General features: G+C 33.8%; 1 pseudogene; it reads left to right on the top strand.

Annotated features, from left to right (window-relative positions):
* Positions 1-3421: 3421 nt before the first annotated feature.
* On the top strand, positions 3422-5499 carry LOC122293528 (annotated as a pseudogene).
* Positions 5500-7359: the final 1860 nt, after the last annotated feature.

The following is a 7359-nucleotide window of genomic DNA, read 5'->3' as shown; positions in this document are numbered from 1 at the left end:
ACAACAGCAAGGAGATCAATGTTGGATTGAAGAGGATCCTAATGTTATTAATAGTCATGTTTTGAATGACAAATTATGTAACATTTCTTGATTAATGGCAAATATGATTTTCTGTAAAAAAATATATGTATAAAGTAGATACATATCACCATATGTAACATTTTTCTTAAACTAATACCTTAGCGAGGGACAACATTTTCAAGGTTTTCCTAAACATAATTTCTACTAGTCGCATATAGTCAAAACCAAGAGAAAGCAATCGATACATCCACAAAGACATTTTATAAAATTAAATTCATAAATTGATATGATTTTATATAATATGTTATATTTATTTTACAATAAAAATAATTTTTAAATATATTCTATCATATCAAATAATGTCAATTTATAAATTTATTTTTATGAAATTCTTTTTCTAGCCAAAACATTTCTTTTCAAACTAATTATACGACATAAACATCACTTGAGGGCACAAATCAAGAAAGTCACGTGTCTGAGATTCCTAGAATTTCTTGACTCAAATATAATGTTAATTAAGCATCTGACCTCCACTATATTAAATATTGAAATTTATATTATTCACGAGAAGTGTTTAATTCAAGATAAATGATAATTATAGCAGTGAGTGTCGAGCACTGCATAATTATTTTAAAAAAATAAATAAATACGAGATTTACATAAAAAAAAAATTAATTATTTAATAATAGACTCTATTTTTTCTAAAATAATTATATAGTATTTACATATTTTACGAATGTATTAAACATTACTCTTAATATAATAAGATTCATATGATATATATTATTATATATATATATATATATGTCTCTTCAAATTTTAAAAAATATCTAAATTAAAAATTGTAAGGAATTATGTGAGGGTTTGAATCAGTTGGTTGGTTAGGTTGAAGGGGAAGGACATCATTGAATGGGATGTCTCGTTCCAACTGTTCTGGATCTTGGATTTGTCTTATTTATTCTTCGTCTCAGCTCCCACCATCTAAGTAACAGAAATAATTAAGGATCGTGACCCTCTTCTGGAGCAGCCCAATCCGAGCTAATAACCACCTTAACAACCTCTGACGGGACTACGTTATGAATATATGGGCCACAAATATTGGCTGTCATGCGGCTGAAATTATTTATTTTGTTCAGTGTAAAGTTAAAGAGATATTCTTATGAATAGTGTAAACTTTTCGTATTTATCTTAAAAAATTAGTAGAATTTATTATTATTATTTTTTATAAATTTCATATTATTTATTTATTTATTCTTAAAATAAATGTGCAATATTTACATATTTTATGATTATAAATATTATTTTTATTTATAAATTCTTGAGGATATAGACTTTGAAAGTGGTATATTTATTATTATTAAGTATAATATATTACGCAACGAGGAGTCATGTAATTTAAGGTGCGGTTTGAATAGTAAAATAAAATGAGATGATTTTAGATAAAATCTGAAAGTTAAATAAAATATTGTTAGAATATTATTTTATATTATTAGAATATTATTTTATATTATTATTATTATTTTAAAATTTAAAAAAGTTAAATTTTTTATTATATTTTAAATATGTATTTAAAAAAGTTGTAATGGTGACATGAGATCATATGATGTGAAATAAAACACTTTTATTATCCAAATGAGACTTAAAGATCTTTAAAATCTTGAATCATATAAAATTTGTTAAAGTTATCTTCAAATTTATTTTTAAATTTAAATAACTAAGTTTATAATCATGTAGAAATAAATAAAGTAACTCAATAAATAAAATTATATGTACATATATAAATATTTATAGCAAAAAAATAAAGATTTATTAATTTATAAGTTTATTTTTATGAAATTCTTTCATGAATAGTCATCTCCACAAAAATATCTATCAAAAACTAGTGCAGGAACTCACAGAGACTTTCTTTACTAAATTTATATTAATAAATCCAAGCACTAGGGTTGTATAGAAATCAACAAGACTGATTGTCGTCGACGTGGACTAGCAGCCAGAGTCCGGAACTGGTAGAAACCAGCAGAGAGTCGATATGTTGGTAGTATAAATTTCATAAAACCAATGCTGATCGGTTCGGTCCCGGATTGAACCAAACCCAAACTAGTGAACCGACTAATTATATATATTATATCTCTTATGTAAAACATAAGTGAAACGACGTCGTTTTACAACTACCGTTTACAAAAAAATAAAATAAATAAAATAAAATAAAATGAAACAACGCCATTTGGTTTAGTACCTTCGCTCCCCCCTTCTTCTCCCCACTTGCGCCATTTGGCTTTAGGGTTCTCAGACTCTCTCTCACCTATCCGCTACAAGCTTCTCCTCTCTCATGCCTTGCAACCTCTCCATCCAACAACCGACGACATCCATCTCTCCCTATCTCTTATAGAGTGTAGATCTCCTCCGCTAGGCGTTAACCTCTCCTTCGTCACTCATCTCGCTGAGCTCTCTCATCTCGCCACCAATGGAAAAATCTGGGACTTCAAGTGATTTTTTGTGTTGAGATAATGGTTTTGTAACTTTAGTTTGTGGATTTGTTAGTGTTTGTTGTTTGGTGAATCAGTGGTGATGGAAAACTCGTAGCCATGTTTAGTGTCTGGCGATGGAAAACCGATTTCCAAATTGCTGAATCGATTGGTACCGACCATCGAATTTCGGCCTGTTCTCCTTTCCCTTATTGGCCAGTTTTGGTCGAGAATTGTACATTTTCTTCTTTTCAGTGTTGTTTCGGTTTTGGACCTAAACCGCACCAATACCTTCGGTTTTCAGCCCTACCAAGTGCTCAAGTTAATTTGGATGGAAATAACATCAAGAAGAACCCTTCACATTACTTTGGACGTATCTGATCAAATTCAAAATGGAACCTTTTTTTTTTTTTTTTTTTAACTCACTTGAGATACTTCATATGCTTGAGTTGGACTTAATATTGTGTAGCTTTCCATGATAACAACCGATCGATAAGACAATGATATAAAGTTGAAAGATTGATGAAAATTTAAACGAATAAAACAAAGCTTTCTACTTGTTTTCTTGGAAGATTCATTTAAGATGGATGTTGATTTAGTACGTGACACATGCATGAAAAGATTATGAACTTTAGGCATTTTCTCTTGGTTCAAAGCTTTATATTATTATATCTTGGATATGTTTCAATGGCTATCGATCTCTTCACCCTTGTTTCTTAACAAAGTTCTTCCTAATCATTTCTCTTTTTATTCGCTGGCCATGGCGGAATATTTGATTCACTTGTGTCCTAATCTTTCTTTCGCTAGTTCTCTAGCTCTTGTCTTTTTCGTCAAAGGCTCAAAAATACCAAACAAATGTGCTTTGTGCATGTGTGTATATATATAGTCTCCGAGTTGTCTCGGTTCAAAACACAAAATCGAAGGTTGTCAGCATCATGTCTTTCTTATTCTTAGTTGCATTCACTCTGATCTCAGCCTTTCCCCTTTCAAAATATCTCTCCAGGCCTCGAACTAGAAGTACTCTTCCTGGAGGATCCCTAGGGTATCCTCTGATTGGAGAGACACTGAGCTTTCTTCGAGCTCAAAGAGAAGATCGAGGCCCTGAATGGTTAGAAGAAGGATATCCAAACATGGGTTAGTGTTCAAAACCTCCTTCCTAGGTTCCCGAACTGTGGTTATTATTGGCCAAGCCAATAACAAGTTTGTACTTGGTGCTGATGATGACGTTGTTGCTGCCAAGCAACCTCTCACTCTACAAACCATCGGTGGGAAGCAAAGTATATTAGAACTCACTGGTTACAGGTAATATAAAACCCCTTTAGGAATGTGTCTATATATATACATATACATATATATATATTGTTGTTTGTGTGAATCAAATGCGGAATAAATATTGTAGGACGTACTTAATGTGTTCATTTTTTTCACTCGAGACTCTCAAGTAAGGACAAAAACTTTAGGAAATTAATCTTATTCCCACTCACTATATATCTAGCTATCTTGACGTTTCGACTAACTTATTAGGATCAACTTCTGCATAATATCTTAGAAAAGATGCCTTATTTCGTAGTTCCATTTGATCATCCGTTCTTATTTATAATACAGGTACAGACTAGTAAAGGGAGCCATGATGAAATTTCTAAAGCCAGAAAGCCTTCAAAAGTACATCAAAGAGATGGATGAGTTGGTCAAGACCTCATTACTAACAGAAACCAAAGGGAGAGACACAATTTAGGCTGTGGAGTTCATGAAGGAACTTACATTCAACATAGCAAGCAACATCCTTTTTTGTATCAAGGATGATTACATAAGGGAAGCACTGTTTGATGATTTCTCTTTGGCATTCAAAGCAATTTTGTCATTTCCTGTGAATTTCCCTAGCACTGTTCACTGGAGAGGCCAGAGAACTCGATCAAGAATTGTGAATAAGATTTTGCCAATCATGGAAAAGAGAAAGGAGGAGCACTCAAAGGGGATTCGGAGCCATTCGAGCGATGTATTGTCTTGCATGTTGGAATTGAGAAATGAAAATAAATAACCTATTGCAGATGATATGATTATAGACAACTTTGTTACCCTAATGATTGCCAGCCATGATACTTCTGCAATTCTTCTAAGCCTGATGATATGGAAGCTGGCTAGAGATCCTGAGGTCTACAAGAAAGTTTTGGAATGTACAGACTTATAAATATTGGTCGTTTTTTGTTATAATTTAGGATGTCTCTGTGACAGTTTTTGTGCTTAATTTTTAGAAGAAATGGACATTGTAAAGAAGAAGGAAGGAAAAGAACAAAAACACCTAACACGGGCAGAGACACGATACACCTGGCAAGTTGCACAAGAATTGATGAGGATGATCCCTCCTGTGTTTGGTAGCTTTAGGAAAGCACTGAAAGATACTAGCTATGGTGGCTATGACATTCTTAAAGGATCGCAGGTATAATATCATTAGAAATATTATTTTTTCTTCTTTAATTTTGTTATTCTTAGTCATATATGTGACATGTGTTAAGCAGTTGACGCATAAAATCATTTAAAATCACGTGTCATATAAGCAAGTATGACCAAATATGACAATATTTTGATAAAAAAATGTTTCTCATATGATTACTCGCCATGCATGCATGTTTTTTATTGTTATTTGTTACTTTTTAATATCATGGTAAAGAGCTAACAAGCTGCATGCATGCTTCCTCTAGGTGTTGTGGGTGGCTTGTGGAACTCATATGAACAAAGAAATATTTGACAATCCAACAAAGTTCGATCCATCTAGGTTTAAGAACCTAGCTAAGCCAGTACCTCCCTATGCTTATGTTGCCTTTGGAGGAGGACTCCACACATGCATAGGAACGAGTTTGCGAGGGTCAAGATGCTGACTATCGTTCATAATCTGGTGACAACGTACGAATGGTCACAAGTAAACCCAGAGGAAGTGATTACCCGTGAACCAATGCCATATCCCTCCATGGGTCTTCCAATTAAGATCAAACCAATTAGACATGTTGCTAATTAGATGAAGTCTTTGTCTTTCCGGCCTGATCATGCACTTCTTACTTGTGTACTTGCATTTTGTGTATTTTTTTTTCTTTTTTCCTTATGGGTAAAACAAAAGATCATTTCGAGATGGCAGGGGGTCTTTCATTTACATGAGGTAGCACTTGCGCAAGGTTGTGAGTCTATGTAGCTGTACAACTACTACTGTGAGCTTTAAGATCGAGCTTTGTGCAAGGCAATATTGACCTATTAAGGACCCTGCTTTATTATATATATATATATATATGCGATCAATCTTGTCCATCCAAGTTGCTTTAATATTACAAAGATAAGGACTACAATATGAGAAATTCTAATCGTCTTCCAATATTTTCACACCACACTCCGTGATGTGGCGAACCCAATTTGGTCGCCACATCACGGTTTCAGATCAGTGACCCACTCCACTTCGTCTACACACACAAAATCAAAAATTTTGGTCCTTCCTGCTCGAGCCCTCCGTCTACCTCTATCCCGATCTCACTTCCATTGCCCCTTCTCCATCTCTTCTCCTACACACAGGGAAGCCGCCCCTCTCTCGTATGAGCCTCGAGCCCTCTCTCCCCCTCTCACTTCCATAGCCCGCTCTCCCTCTCTCACTCTCTCAGTTTCATAGCCGTCTCTCTCTCTAAAGCTGTGTCTGAAATCTCTGATTCGAAGACATACGTACGTGCGTGCGTGTTTAGCTCATCTCCAAAACCCTACATCACGGTAAGTTTTCGCACAGCCTCAATCTCTTTGGTTACCCATTACATAAAATCTGTGTTTAAGTTGGGTTTTCTGGGTAGAAGAGAGACATTGAGATGGGGTTTCTGTTGTTTAATATTTTATGTATGGAAGTTATTTTCTCTTAATCGTTTATTGAATGTAACTAAGTTTTTTGGTTCTGCCCACCAACTGTTTGATGGAAATATTGAGCGAAATGGACATTGTGTGTGTCTATGGTTGTGGCAATCACTATCTATGTTTTGGTTTGGTAACCGTAGGAGAGAAGTGTATGGAATTTCTCAACCTTCGAAAGCATTTGGAATTTGTCCCAAATACATTTTTCTGGGTACTTTCCGTAGCATGGAATTTGTTGAACATGAAAGCATATTGAATCTATTAATACTTTATGGATTTTTGTTTCTCATTCTCACATATGCAAAGCAGATTTTATTTATGAATTTTGGTCTTTCTCATATTAAAGGATTGAACATTTTTTCCTAATGTTTTTCAACTTCCAGCTTTACGTTACTTTCTTGTATTTGTTTACGTTACTTTCTTGTATTTATTGCTTTTCTTTACATGTTTTTCCTTAGATTTGATAACTAAAGCTCTTGGTCGAAGGTTTATTGTTATCCCCAAGTGGTAGTTTATCTTATAAAGTGTTTCCACTTGAATGTTTTCATTAGTGCCAGAGCACTAATCTATTGCTGGCTCTTAAGTTCCCACGAGTAATAATGATATTTATTCACTAACAAATTGGCGATTCCATATATTAGTTAGTTTATGTATCCTAGTTTACTTTGAATCTTAGTTAGTGGTGTTGGCAACACTAACTAACTTAAGAGTACTAGTTTGCTACAAACGTAAAATATTCATATATTTTGCTCTGAATCCTAGTTTATCCTTAGTAGATAGCCCATAAAGTTTAGATATGTGAAACAAATAATTTCGTATGATTTTTCAGGGAATCATTTAATTTTTTGACTGGGCCTTTATTTTAAAAAGTGAGGAAGGTTTTTTGGGAAATTCTTGTTGCAGGCAAAATGGTGCACCCATGTGCACCAACACTAACCTAGTATGGGACTGGTTTAATGACAGTTCCTTTTCACCCTTCTTCTTCTTCCCCACTTAC

Source organism: Carya illinoinensis, chromosome 14 (genome assembly GCF_018687715.1).
Source record: "Carya illinoinensis cultivar Pawnee chromosome 14, C.illinoinensisPawnee_v1, whole genome shotgun sequence".
In the NCBI taxonomy this organism is placed as follows: Eukaryota; Viridiplantae; Streptophyta; class Magnoliopsida; order Fagales; family Juglandaceae; genus Carya; species Carya illinoinensis.
This window is presented reverse-complemented; position numbering and strand designations above follow the sequence as displayed.